Source organism: Phodopus roborovskii, unplaced genomic scaffold, assembly GCF_943737965.1.
Source record: "Phodopus roborovskii unplaced genomic scaffold, PHOROB, whole genome shotgun sequence".
Taxonomy (NCBI): Eukaryota; Metazoa; Chordata; class Mammalia; order Rodentia; family Cricetidae; genus Phodopus; species Phodopus roborovskii.
Window position 1 is genome coordinate 9259332 of NW_026126689.1, and position 14200 is coordinate 9273531.

The window sequence follows — 14200 nt, forward strand, 5'->3', positions numbered from 1 at the left end:
TGAAATCAGTTTGTTTCTGTTGTAATCTGTTAAAAAAAAAAAAAAAACTTTTTTTAAGTGATCTATTAATAAAAATGAGGAAACAAAATCACGTCAGTGCTAAGATACAGCAAACCCTGTTGTCGGATAAACTGGGCGCCTGGTACGGCTTTAGGTAAATATATTCACAGAACGTTTTTCAGATAATTCTTTTTTTTTTTTTTAAGGTGTTGGTGGCGCTTGCCTTTAATCCCAGCACTTGGGAGGCAGAGTCAGGTGATTTCAAGGCCAGCCTGGTCTACAGAGTTCGTTCCAGGACAGCCAACTCTGTTACATAGAGAAACCCTGTCTGGGGAGGGGGGAGGATCAAAGTTACAGACTTCGTATTACAATACGAAGCAGCTTCCGTCTGATTAAATGTTGCCATGGGAATGGGGCCCCTTTACATAACACTTGAGCAAACTGGTAGATACGGGAAGAAGGCATACGGCAAAGAATGAACTTAACACCTAGTTTTTCATTAGGCAGCAGCTACACAGAACTCCCCCCCCCTTCCCCGCACAGCATACCACATTGCACTGACTTCTCCATCTGTGTGCAAGGCCAGTGACCTCACAATGAGAGCCCTAGACCAGCCACATTGCCCTAACTTAGAAAATCGACAGAAATGTAAATTTGTCCAGTCCCAGCTGGGGGATTTTGATGCACACTGAAGTGTAAATGGAGTTGTTACTGGTCTAAGCGGTAAAAACCCAGTGTCAGATGTGGAAAATGCTGAGAGGTCAGAGAGAAGGAGCAAACCACCCCCACACCCTACCTCCTTAGTGTCTCAGCAGACAAGAGACTGAGTTCCTGTTTCCGCCCCAGCTGTCTCACTTCCTGTCTGTACAGAACTCCAGACCTCTATGGTTAGCTAGTGGCAAGCCCCGTTTTCAGACCTTCAGACAGGCTTTATTTGTACAAGCAAAATATCACCACACTGAAACAAAATAACCATAAAAATAGCCATACAGAGAGAAAGCATCAAATAGAGAAATGATCAGGGCATGGTTTTCCAGAGATAGGGGAATAGATGGTCATTGTAAAATGAAGTTCTCAACACCCAAGAAAATCTTCAGGTGAGTTTGAGGAGTATGCCTTTGCTGTAGGGTTTGACTGTGAACCTAATGCTGCAACACTGTTAGAAAGACCCTTAGTTTGTTTTAAATAGTATATGGCATACAGCTGTGATAGACAATATTTCTGTAGTTCACCAGCCTAAAGTTGTAATCTCCAAAGCTGAATTCCCAACACGTATTCTTTACCCAAGTTCCACCTCCCGTTTTATTCTCTACAGTCACCAAAGGGAGTATACACAAGCACGTGGGAAAGATTGTGAGCCAGTGTTCTACCATCAGGCTCAGGTGGGATGCTCTAGCAGCAGACATAATGTCCACCAGTCCAGAGCACAAGGCTGAGTCCTACCCTGCAGTATAGATGGAATCGCTACAGGGTCTCCGGGATGCAATGTCCTCCTTCACCCGCATTGCAGAATGACCTACCCCTGACTCAATGTCACTCACCCAGTGATCTTCCCTTCCCCAGGTATAAGCCAAATAAACACATAAGCCCCTTCAGGACTTTTTACTTCATTGAAATAGAGTTGTTGATAAAGAAGGTTGTCAGCAACTTGAATAGTGCTTCACCATGGCAGACGCTCACCCTGCCCTGAACTGAAGTTACCAAACCATCACACATTAATATGTGAGAGACATTTTGATTCACTGAGCACAGCTGAAGACTGAACATTTGAACCTTGAGACTACCTGTGAGCCAGTGCCCCTGACCCCTGCCAAGAAGCCCCTAAATAAATCTAGTACAGACCCAAAAGGATGAAATAGAAATACACAGGTAACAGAGCCAAAATATTTTGTTGAAATGCTGACTACCAGGTCAAGTGCAGGTCACTGCCACTGGGGATATGCTGAAAGACAGCTGTAAATGACCCAACAGAACAAAAGGCCTGTCCAGCCACCCTAGCAACTTCTATATGCTCAGCTGCTGCAAGAGCAAGGACAGTCTGTTTGTACAGTTCTGGATAGAATGTGACATGTGACACTATTCATAGCAACAGTGTCTTATGTAGAATACAATAATAATGTGGAGCTAATGGATGCTGATTTTGAGAATGCGACTAGGTAACTATGTCTTTAAAGAATTTCCAAGGTTTTGAACTGACAAGTCTCAAGGGGTATTGTGTACTGCATGTCATTGTCCTGGTGTCTGATAACGATCATTCATCCGCCCCCCGCCCCCCAAGCAAGCTGCCAGGTCTGTTTGCAGTGGCTTGTGACTTGCTGGTCAGATTTCAGTAGAGAATATGCTCAGCAACCCCTCTAGGGAAATGGCCTGCTCAGGAGCACCAGCCTGGCAGGCACGGAGGGTGGTAACCCTGGCGAGTTCTGTGCTAGAGCTCTGTAGTAGATTGTCCTAATGGGATCAAACAGAACCTTGGCACTGTCTCTTCAGGGACCTGGGATGCCTTTGGACTTGGACAGGACCATGCTTGCTTAGCCAAAAAAAAAAAAAAAAAAAAAACCCAAAGTTTTCCAATATTTGCTCCCCAGAACACAAGATTTTCATCTTTTTTCTCCCTCTTATGACTGTACCTTTACATCTTTACATAAATCGTGTAGTTCACCTCATCTTCTGTAACATTAAATGTCCTATTCACTATAATTCTTGCCAATAAAAACCCCAGTGGAAATGTGGACAGTCGCCACGGGCAACACAACAGCTGGCCAGGACAGTGCTGTGGTGTTTCACTAGTCCAGAGAGAAGCGTGTAATTGTGTAATTCCTCACAAGACAACTAGTCCTAATGTGTTTTGGTTGTACATTGCAAGTAGATTATCTTTTAAACATTTAAATTCCTCTACATCCAAATGTTCAAAGGGGAAAAAAGGTAGTAAATATGGAACATCTTTTAAAATGAGACATTACCTTTAAATTACAAAGGGCATGGCTTTAAGAGGAAGTCTAACTGCTTAAACATCAGGGAATGTTTTTGATCTAATCTTTCTCATCCAGGACAATTTCATTTTCTGGAGTATATTTTCTTTCTCAAGATGCTCAGTATTTTTATTGGTTAGTCAAAGGTCTGTCTCAACATGCCTGTTATTAGTAGTGAACAAAAGGAAGGTAGCTGTGGTTACTAGTTTTCTCTTGCCAGAGTTAATGAGGGTTTGAATTTGCCCGGCGCTTCCTGACATACTGTGTTTAGTTTTATCATGCTGTGATTCACCCCTTGCAATTTTTTTCTAAAACTTACATTAAAAAAAAAAAAACGTAAGTTGGCTCCACTCTTCCCCCTCCGAAATTGCCTGCTCATGGGAGGTGGGGGGGGGTGTTTCCTCATAAGTCTCTGGCCTAGTTATGTCAGAAGAAATATGGAAGCAGATTCCAAATTCAGGGCTCTGGACCACGCGCCTTCTAACAGCCCACAACTATGGAGCAACACTTCCTGTTAGCAGACCCAGAAGAATTCCTAGCATTAGTGACCAAGTTCCTTGTATCCACAAACATCCATCGGGTGAAAATTAAAAGGTTCTCTGCTCAGCACTCCCCTGATGACTCCCCGTGGCTCTAAGAAAATACAACTAGATCTCCCAGCTCTCCGTGGGATAACAGGGCATCTTGAGAGGCACCAGTGGTCCCAGTTTGAACTGTATTTACTAAGGGGGTCAAAGCTGCCAAGAGCCCCTGCCCTTAAAGCTCTGAGAACTGATGTCACAGGTTGGAAGCACAAAACCTGAAGTGGTTTTACGACTGTTTCCGGTGATAGGGAAGCTGTGCTAGAGATCCAAAGACAGTTCGCTTTCAAGCCTAAGGTGCTTTCTCATTTCAGAGAAAGCCCCCCCCAGGTCACATCTCACCCAAGTTCTGGGCCCTTACCCCAACTGTCTAATATGTCTGGAAAATCGCCACTACCCAGCCGCCTACATGAAGCATTTCTTGTCTTCCAAATAAAGTGCTTATTACACTTAATTTATGTTCACTATTCTTGTAACCACCTAAATTCATAACTTGTATTTCATTTTGACTATGATCATAGTTGCTTTTCAGGCATTTTCCACAAAAAGCCACCAATGTCAAGCTGGATGCTGCTCCTGGTGCCAGACATGCTACTCTCCCAACTCACAGCAGGAAAGCTTTCCTCCTCCAAGCAGTTCACTAACACACATTTGCTAGCTCATCCATTACAGGCTCACTTGGGTCTTCCAAAATCACTGAAGCCCCCGTTTCCAGGACAACGTGAAGGCATGGAGACATTATGACCAAGTGAAGGTGGAGGCAGACACTGGAGTGACAGCTGTCAGTCAAAGTCACGGATTGACAGCCACAAGAAGTGAGGAAGAAGGTTCTAGGCTGGAGTCTGAGAGGGAACCCTGCCTGGCCAACACCCTGATTTCTGACTGCCAGCCTTCAGCACCAGGAGACAACTTCCTATGGTGTTAATCCACCTGGGGTGTGGAGCATCATCGTCTGCCACCCTCTCCATGACACTGTTTATTTCTGCCTGCCCGTAAGCCCCCTGAGACTTGTCTTGAACATTTTCAGTCTCCTGGGAGCACACGAATTTTCTAAGAGTCCTTGTAAATATATTGATCTAGTGGTTCTTCAAACTAACTTCTCCCTGGACCTGGGAAGAATGAAGTAATCTTGGGGACTGCCACTGTCCTCATTTTTGTGTCCCCGGTGCCTAGCACACTGTCTGGCATTTCATGGGTACTCATCAAATCGGTTGCTTTAAAAATCCACTACCCAAGTGTATGTCCGTGGGTCCCTCCCAGTGGACAGTGCCTCTGCCTTCTCTGGAAGAATTTGCTGATGAAACACCTTTAGTTTCTCCAGACAGAAGTGGTGAAAGAAAGGGAAAAGTACAATTCTCGTCCCTAGTAGCCTCACTAATAAGTCATTAGCGCAGGCCTGGCATGAAGCTCCAGGGAGCCCATTAGTCCTTGGTGAGCCCTCTTGGAAGAGAACCCACCTCCCATGATCAGCCTTCCTGTTTATTAATACATGACAGGCTGTTCTTCCGCCCATTGTTACCTGGGCTTCCAGAGTCCTTTGAAGGCATAAATAAATGATGGTCAGCTGCTCTGTTTACCCCGGGAGGTTGTCAGTGCTAAGAATTCTGACAGCTCTCCTAGACGTGATTTGTCCCTGCAAATGCCAATTGAGGGAACACTGTCGCATTCACAGAGATGTTCCGTGATTCAAAGAACTCCGAACCAAACAGGGCAAGTCTTCAAGGGTGACAGCTGTGCAAGTTGCTTTCCAAATCGTTTTTACCTTAGCGTGGCAGAGAACCTTAGTTCATAAGGTCAGTAAGTTCTCCAGAAGTCCTCAGGAACCACAGCCACTGAGTGAGTGACTGGGGTATTAAAGTCAGGCAAAGGCCCAGAAGGAAGCTGCTCTTGGAACTGTCTTCCCCAACCCTACCCCACTTCCCCTACCATTCTGCAGCCCTGGTTTATTTCTTTAGTCTTAACACTGAAGACAACCTCCATTCACTGGTGTATCAGCCAGGCCAGGGGCCCAGAAGCTGATGGCTCTGCCAACTGCCTGCCGAAAGGTTTTCTTTCCCACCCACCTCCCCTGCCTTTCTCCAGCGCTGGGGTATTTCTTTATCCATAAAGAACACTGAAGAGGAAAAGTCCCACCATTCACTAAATAGAGAAGATGGGGGAAAGAGGTATAGTACAGGAAAGTCTAACCTTGAAAGGAAGTTAAAAGCCAAAGAAGGGCTAGCAAGACGGCTCGACAGGTGGCAACATACCATCAAGGCTGCCGACCTCCGTTCTATTCTCAGTACCCAGATGATGGAAGGAAAGCGCCAGCTCCCACAAGTCATCTTCAAGCCGCAGCACATTCTCACACATACAAATTGCATTCACGCACACGTGCACTTTAAAGCAAGAGTGGAACACGTATTATCAGAAGAGACTCTAGCCATTAAGGGCCAGCAAGACAGCTTTGCTGTTAAATGCACATGCCACCAAGGCTGACGAACTGGGCTTAATATCCTGGACCCATGTGATGGAGACAGAGAGCTGAATTCTTCAAGTTATCCTGACTGTGTGCTGTGGAACGCGTGCGCTTGAGCGCACGCGCACACACACACACACACACACACTTTGGGGAAGGAGGGAAATAAATGACTAAAATGGAGAAGAGGACAGTAGAGATCAAGTAATGGCTCAAATCATAGTAGCAGGTCAAATCTGGGACAGAGTTTGGCAAAGAAACACATTTTAAAAGTAGATTTTGAGATCTATGGTGGCTCAAAATAAGCCGTCAAAGGATTCTCCGGGTATTTTATTTATTTATTTATTTATTTATTTATTTATTTATTTATTTATTTATTTGTCATTGTTCTTCCCTTAGCAACCCTCTAACCCTGCCACCACTACCAAAAAAACAAAAACAAACAAACAAAAACCCTCAACACACTTCACCTTCTCAAAGGAAGAGAACAGGAATGCACTTGGGAATGTACTTGGGAACATAAAAAGAAGGGGATTGGGGGAGAGACAGGCTCAGCCTTAAGAGTGTGTGTCATCTCTCACAGCTGCAGAGGACCACTTGCTTCCTCTCCAAAGTCACTCTGGGCATCTGAGTCATGGCTGCCAGCTGTGGACACTTCTGAACCCCTGTGGTGGCTAAATAACTGACTTTAGTATCAAATCATCATACAATCCAGGACTATTTTAATGAGGGGCTGGCTACACAAGCTTCCAGACCTTATAGTCTGTCCATCTATGTGGTAGGTGAGATGTAGTAGGGTGACTTACTTTGTGTCACCCAAGTTTCTAGGTGACCCCAGAATTTCATACACTGTGACAGTTGAAAGCAAAGAACAAAACATTGGTACTGAGGATGAGACCTAGGGCCTTTGTCATGACAGACAAGCATCGTATGTACCACTGAGCCATGCCTCCTTCCCTGGCATGCTGTAGTTACTTTTCCTAATGCTCTGATACATTTTCTGATAAAATAGCAACTTAAAAGAGAGGTTTATTTGGCCCTAGGGTCCAGGTTGCAGTCCACCATGGTGGGAAAATCCAAGGAGTGGGAACTTGAAGCATCTAGTCACATTACATCCACAATCACAGGCAGAAACCATGAATGAACTCATGCATGCTAGTGCTTGGCTCAGTTTCTCTGTTCATAAATTCAGGAGTCCCTGCCCAGGACTCATAGTGGGAAGGTCTTCTCACTGATCAAAACAATTCTTCAGAGACAGAAGTAAGCACACAAAACCAATCTGTTCTAGACCAAATCCCTTGTTGAGACTCCCCAGATGATTCTAGATTGGTGGTTCTCAACCTTGTGGGTCATGACACCCTTGGGGTTGCATATCAAATATCCTGCATATCAGATATTTACATTATGATTCATAACTGAAAGGGGTAAAACTCAAAGGCTTCACTTCTAATAATTCATACTAGAGAGAAATAAAGGGACCAGACCCTTACTCAGGCTTTAGCAGCCATGACAGGTGACAGAAAAGACATGTAGGCCTCTGACTCAGCACATGACACAAAGGAACTCTAGATTCCCTGGCCTCTCAGAGTCTAGGGCCAAAAGAAACTCCAGACCCCCCACCCCCAGCCTCCTAGACACTTGGTTCCTGGGAACTGTTTGGCCACAAAAGAAACTCCAGGGGAGACCAAAACCTCCCCTGTAGTCTCCAGGAAACAGTTCTGAAAACTATTGGTATCTATGTACAACAGGTCACTGCAAGTAACAAGACAAAGCCATAGAAACCACAGAATGTTCCCTCTCAGCACTAACCAATGGGAATAATTGGTAACAGGTGCCTCATGCCAAAATAATGACTTTGAGAAGTTCCCCTGATTGTTCCCCAAATGTCAACCAATCAGAAACCAACTCCTACCTACTGATGTAATCAGATGACTTTTGCCTTTAAAAACCCGACAGTAGACAGCTCCCTCTGGTGGCTGCTGCATCAGCCAGCTAGGTGAGGCCCCTGTCGTGGTTGGATGAGCAATAAACCTTATGCATTTGCATCAATGGGTCTGTCTCTCCCTGGTGGCCTTTGGGGATCTTCACAAGTTGGGCACAACAATAACAGCAAAATTACAGTTATGAAGTAGCAATGAAATAATGATTTTTATGATTTGGGGTGTCCACAGCATGAGGATCTGTATTAAAGGATCACAGCATTAGGAAGGTGGTGTCACATTGATAAAACCAACCATCACACCTAGAAACTGTCGTTAGAAGGGAAAGCGGTGCCCTTTTACTAATGTTCTCCCCGACCATAGCAACGAGTATACCACCCACTTTTTAGTGTCCAACAATAGGGTTCCTTTGAAAAGTGTCTGGTCCAGGTCTAGGCAAGAAAACCACAGTAAGACCCTGGAGCTTCAAGAGCCAAAAGTAAAAACATGCTTTCAAGAGACTTTTTTACCAAGGCACAAAATCCAACTGGAAGAGTTCACAGTGACTAAAAATAAAACCATCCAAGGGACAAAAGAAAAAATTACACTGGATTGTGATTTATAGAACCACCACAAAAGGGCAACCATAAATCTATTCTGATGTAACTGAATATATGAGTTACCAAAACGACGTAGCTCCTCACAAAATAAGTCTGATTAATAAATGGAAGAGGAAATATAAGATCATTAGAATCCCAAGTAGTAGCTGGGCGGTGGTGGCGCATACCTTTAGTCCCAGTACTCAGCAGGCAGAGGCAGGCAAACCTCTGAGTTTGAGACCAGCCTGGTCTACAGAGCTAGTTCCAGGACAGTCTCCAAAGCTACAGAGAAACCCTGTCTCAAAAAAACAAAACAAATCAAAAAGAATCCCAAATAGCAACACTGGGGAGGTAGACAAGAGAATCCCCTGAACTCATTAACTAAAATAAAGGATTTATGAAAAAGTCATATGTAAGTCAATTAAAAAATATGTTAAAAAGGAGTTCTGCCTGGCTGGATGCTGCTGCTCCCAGAAGCTATTGTTCAGCAAACAAAAGTATGTGATACTCTTTTGTGAGTTGTTGATCAGAGAAGCCCCAGAGGCTCCCAAATCAACACAAGCTATTGCCATTTACATCCTTTCTGTCTCCCCGTTAGCATTTTTCCTGGGCAGGTACACCATGGCTCTGGCATTTCCCACATTTTGTGGTCTCCGAGGCGATCCAGGATTCACCTCACAGCTTCTATAATGGCCTCCCTGAGCCTCCATTTGGAGACACCCCTGACACACGCCTTACCTCAGTAGCTTTCCTTAGGAATGGAGGGAAATTCCACAACCCATTTCTTCCATCCTTGATTCTAAAGCCAGAACTATGCAGTCAAAGCTGCCAGGTTCTGCTGCTTGTAGGAGCTGGAACGTGGCCCCTTCATTCAATTACATTTTTACCAGCTTTCTGTTTTCAATGGTTTCCTTCACTTCTTAAATTTGGCTGTCCTAAAACTTGATTTGTAGCCTATGATGGCCTCAAACTCAGAGATCCTCCAGCCTCTGCCTTCTGAGTGCTGGGACTGAGGCGTGCACCACCACACCAGACTCTGATTCCTTTTCAAAGTTGGAAGCTTAGCTGGGCAGGGTCCTGCCCTGAGGTCACCACCCCCTTTATTCCATTTAGCATCAGGCTTTTTTTTTTTAATCTGTTTATTTCCTTGAATGCAGGATTTAGCACCAATCCATTTCCTGTTTCCTGGTGTCCTTTCCTCCTTGAATCATACATTTTGTATTTTTCCTTGCTTAGCTTGCTCCTTTTCATTATAAATTTTCAGAAGAATGAACACTAATAACCACATGACAGAGTCAATATTATGCTGTTTTGAAATTTCCTCTGCCAATGCAATTAATCCAAAACTTTTGCATTTAACCTCAGGCAGACTTTCTGGACAAGGATAGAACATTCTACATCAAAATATCGCAAGTACAATCTCTAGGCCACATTCTATAATTCTTCTCTTCTGAAACCTCCTGAGCCAGGGCTCCACCTGGCTCAAATCACCTTCAGCACTATCCATTGCCTTCCATCCTCCTTCTAGTATGGCCCACTAAGCTACGCTTAAAGCATCCGGTTGCTTTTCTAATCCAAACTCCCAGAGTCCACATTCCTCCAAACAAAAGCACAGGCAACCCTATCACAGCAATACCCCGGTCCCTGGCACCAACTTCTGTCTCAGTGTTTCATTGTTATGAAGAGACGACATGACCACAGCAACTCTTACAAAAAGCAAACATTTAATTGGGGCTGGCATATAGGTCAGAGGTCTAGTACATTGTCATGGTGGGGAGCATGGCAGCGTGCAGGCAGACACGATGCCTGAGAAGGAGATGGGAACTCTACGTACATCTGGATTAGCAGGCAGCAGAAACTGAACTGTCAGCCACTAGGCCTGGTTTGAGCATCTGAGACCTCAAAGCCCACACCCTACTGACACACTTCCTCCAACAAAACCACACCTCCTAATAGTGCCACTCCCTACGGACCTATGAGGGCCATTTTTATTCAAACCAAAATCTTCTTGATTTTACACAAGAACACGATCCTAAGAACCCTATTGCCTAAGATAAGATACACTGGTTGCCGGATACACTGAAATCAAGCTGGTAGTGGGTTAGAAGTCCCCACTTTTCCAGCTGGTTTTCACAGTGCCAGTAGGTGTCTGTGATCTCAGTTACCCATTAGTAAATCCAATGAACTATAACACCAACCTGCCAAATGAGACGTGCCTAATGGCACAACAGTGGTACAAGTATGAGGGTAACCAATCACTCCGGTTGGATTTAAAGCCCACTCCACAGGAGAGAATGCACACTTAGTACTGTAAATGTGGCCAAAACCCACCACTGGGCAAGTTGAAGGCCATCGAGGGGCACTCACTATTGTTGATTAGCTAAACTGATATGGCACCAACCTGCTTCCTGACTACTTACGTTTACGTCCATAGACAACTCTCAGCCTTAATCAGAGAAGTCTCTCTTCTCGCTATATGGCAGTGAGTACAGAGATCCATGTTCAAGATGATGAGAGGGACGCATGAGTGTTCAGTTCTAAAGAGGACACTTCCACCACCCCCTTAAGGCTCAGAGAACATCGTAGAATTCTTACAAAGAATGTAAGAGCTGTCAGAGAGAAAGCTATGAACACTATCTTCAGAGTATGACATAGCCATTGTTAGCATAATCTCATAGCAACTGCAGTCACTTGGACTGGGTCTGGAGATAGTAAGGGGCAGTTAGACTAAACGGAATTTACTATATATATGTACGACATGTCAAAGAACAAATGTAACCAAGAAAAATATGTTAACATACTTTATATAATTTCACTATATATACTTCATATAATTTTAAAATTTTTCTCTTGGCCCTTGACTACTAACTAAGAGGGGAACAATATTCTCACCTTGCCTTTTTCAAAAGAGTCACTTATACAAATGAACATTTACCAAAGTTAAACATGCAGTTGGTCATAGAAGATGAAGGTGTGTGAAATTTAAGAGACTTTTATAGCAAGATCATGTATTTGGCCATAACACAAGCAAATCAGGAAACCGATCTTAAAAGATAACTGGAATTTGTTTCCATCTTAGTAAGTCAGGAGCTAAAGAGGTTATGTCTCACTAAACAAGAAGCCTGAAGACACAGATCCGTGAGACCTGATTCCCAAGTTGTAGCTGGCTTTTCACTTCAGGTCTCCCAAGAGATCTGAACACTGTAGGAATGGTAAAGTGGAGAGTGTCCTGAAGCTAAGGAGAGCTGTTGGAGGTCAGTTTAAAGAACTAAAGCCTTGAGGAGTTGCCTTCTCCCCTGGAGGCAGCCTGGAGGTGAATCTGAAGAAAGTATCGGAAGTCTCCAGGACCAGGATAACAGGCAAGGAGGTGTTAGCCACACAAGACCTGCAGATTCCATAGAAACCTGGAAATATTCACAGCCAAGCTTGTGGGCTTCAGGCAAGCCTGGAGGGCTCTGCCCCAGGGACTCTAAGTAATAGATTTTGCAACCTGGGTCCTTTAGCAAATGGTCTCAACAGAATTTACCATTGATAAACCCATGCACCAGCTCTGGGTCTCCCTCTGCTTATTCTATTGTGTTTGCTTTACCTTTTGTGGATATAGAGTATAAAATATGCCATTTGGATCATTTTTAAGCTTATGCTTCACTGGCATGAAATACATTCTCAAAGTTGTGCAATCATTATTACCACTACCTGTTTCCACAATTTTTTTTCATCGCCCTAAAACAGAAACTCTGTAACCATTAAGCAACAATCCTGCCCCCAACCCCAGTAACCCCTATTCTGCTTTCTGTCTCTATGACTCCTCCTACACAAGATGCCTATTATAAGTGGGGTCGTGCAATAATTATCCTTTTGTGTCTGGTTTGCTTCACTTAGCACGTTTCCTGGCTCATCCAGGTTGTAGCATGTGTCGGAATTCCATTCCTTTTAGGACTGCAAAGGCTTTTATACTGCATTTTTATCATATCTTCATCAGTTGACGGACTTCTTCCCACTTCTGCTACTGTGAGCTTTCTCACTCCTGTGACAAAATGCTTGTCAGGAAGAAGGGGATATTGTGGCTCGTGATTGAAGGGGGGGATAAAATCCACTCCGGCAGGGAAGGCATGCCAGCCAATAGCTCCACTGCAGCAGGGTGCTGAGGCACCTCACACCCCAGAGGCACAGGAAACGGAGAAAGGGGAAGACTGGCGCTCACAGGCTTTCTCCTTTGTCTTCTTCTATTAACCCCAGGCCCACAGGCCTAGGGGTAGATCTACCTACATCCAGGATGGACCTTCCATCTACTTAATCCCCTCTGAAAATGCCGTTACAGACACTCCCAGAGATAAGTCTCTAGTAGCTTAAATCTATTCAAGACAGCAAGTGAAGAGTACCCGGCACAGCACCAAAGTGCCTGAATCCTTCTACAAGCCTTGGGATATTCTAGTCATTTTTTAATTCCTTACAATAATCCCCCAATGAAAACCAAGGCTCAATGGATACTTGAGAAATGCATTTTTAATGAAAGACAACACACAAACAGGGAAAAAGAAAACCCCATAGGAAACGAAGACCATCCAGAAAGAAGAAAGTATGGCAAAACCAGATGTATAAAAATCCATGCCCTAAGAAAAATAAAATACTGCGTCTATGAACTAAGAATTTGCCCTAAGACAAACAGAAAAATAAACATAACCTAGAACAACAACAACGAAAATGACCTCTATAGGAAATAATCTTAAGGGAACAAAAGTAAACCGCACAAGAAATACAAATGTTTATAAAGTTGAAAAGGGTCACTCGGGAAATACAAAGGAAGGCTGGAAGGGAAAGAAGAGACGCTGAAGAGGAGAACCGGCAGGAGACATGAAGCACCGCAGGGAAGAGAAACAAAAAGCTTGTGTAAAGTAACATCGGCATCAAGAGGATGCCCCGGCTAATGGCCGCGAGCAGGGCCGGCTGAGTGTCCCGCACAGAAGGTGCACACACGCAGGCATTCTCTCCAGGCTGCTCCCAGAGCACTGGGGTCAGCCAGGACACCCAGCTGACTTCCGGAAAGAGGAAAGGAGTCATGGTGAGTCCTGACTTCTCCCTACAGCTCTGGAGACTATAAAGACGGTAGGTAGAGCAGTGTCTTCACACTTCGGAGGGACAGTGATCTCTAACGTGGGAAACACATGCCGATCACATGGACAAATGAAGAGCTGTCCTTAGCAGTTTTTCTAAAACATCCACCATGCACTACCATCAAGGAATATTTTTTTTCCACAGGACACTTTTCGCTTATTAAACTGAGTCATTTTCACTGACAGGAAGCATTTACTGCTGCTGATCTACTTTGTAGAACACGGTTAGACTGGAGATCACAAATCTTATGTAGAGCTGGGGAAATCAGACCCACGGATTCTTTAATAGCAGATTGACCGATGGTCACTTTCTATGACATCATACTGAAATAGTCTGAATTTCATGTTTTTGTTAAACCGACATTGTTCTCTAAAACAATAAGGAAAATGCTTAATCTCCTTAAAATTATCTCACTCTAATTTCCATATTTAATATTTATTTTATTCCATGCATATTGTAATTTTTAAGATGTGGAAATATTCTTTGAATTTCTCAGAGGAAAAAGAATTATAGCATTTACATATATTAAATAATGCATTATGTGTAGTCAAAAATCATG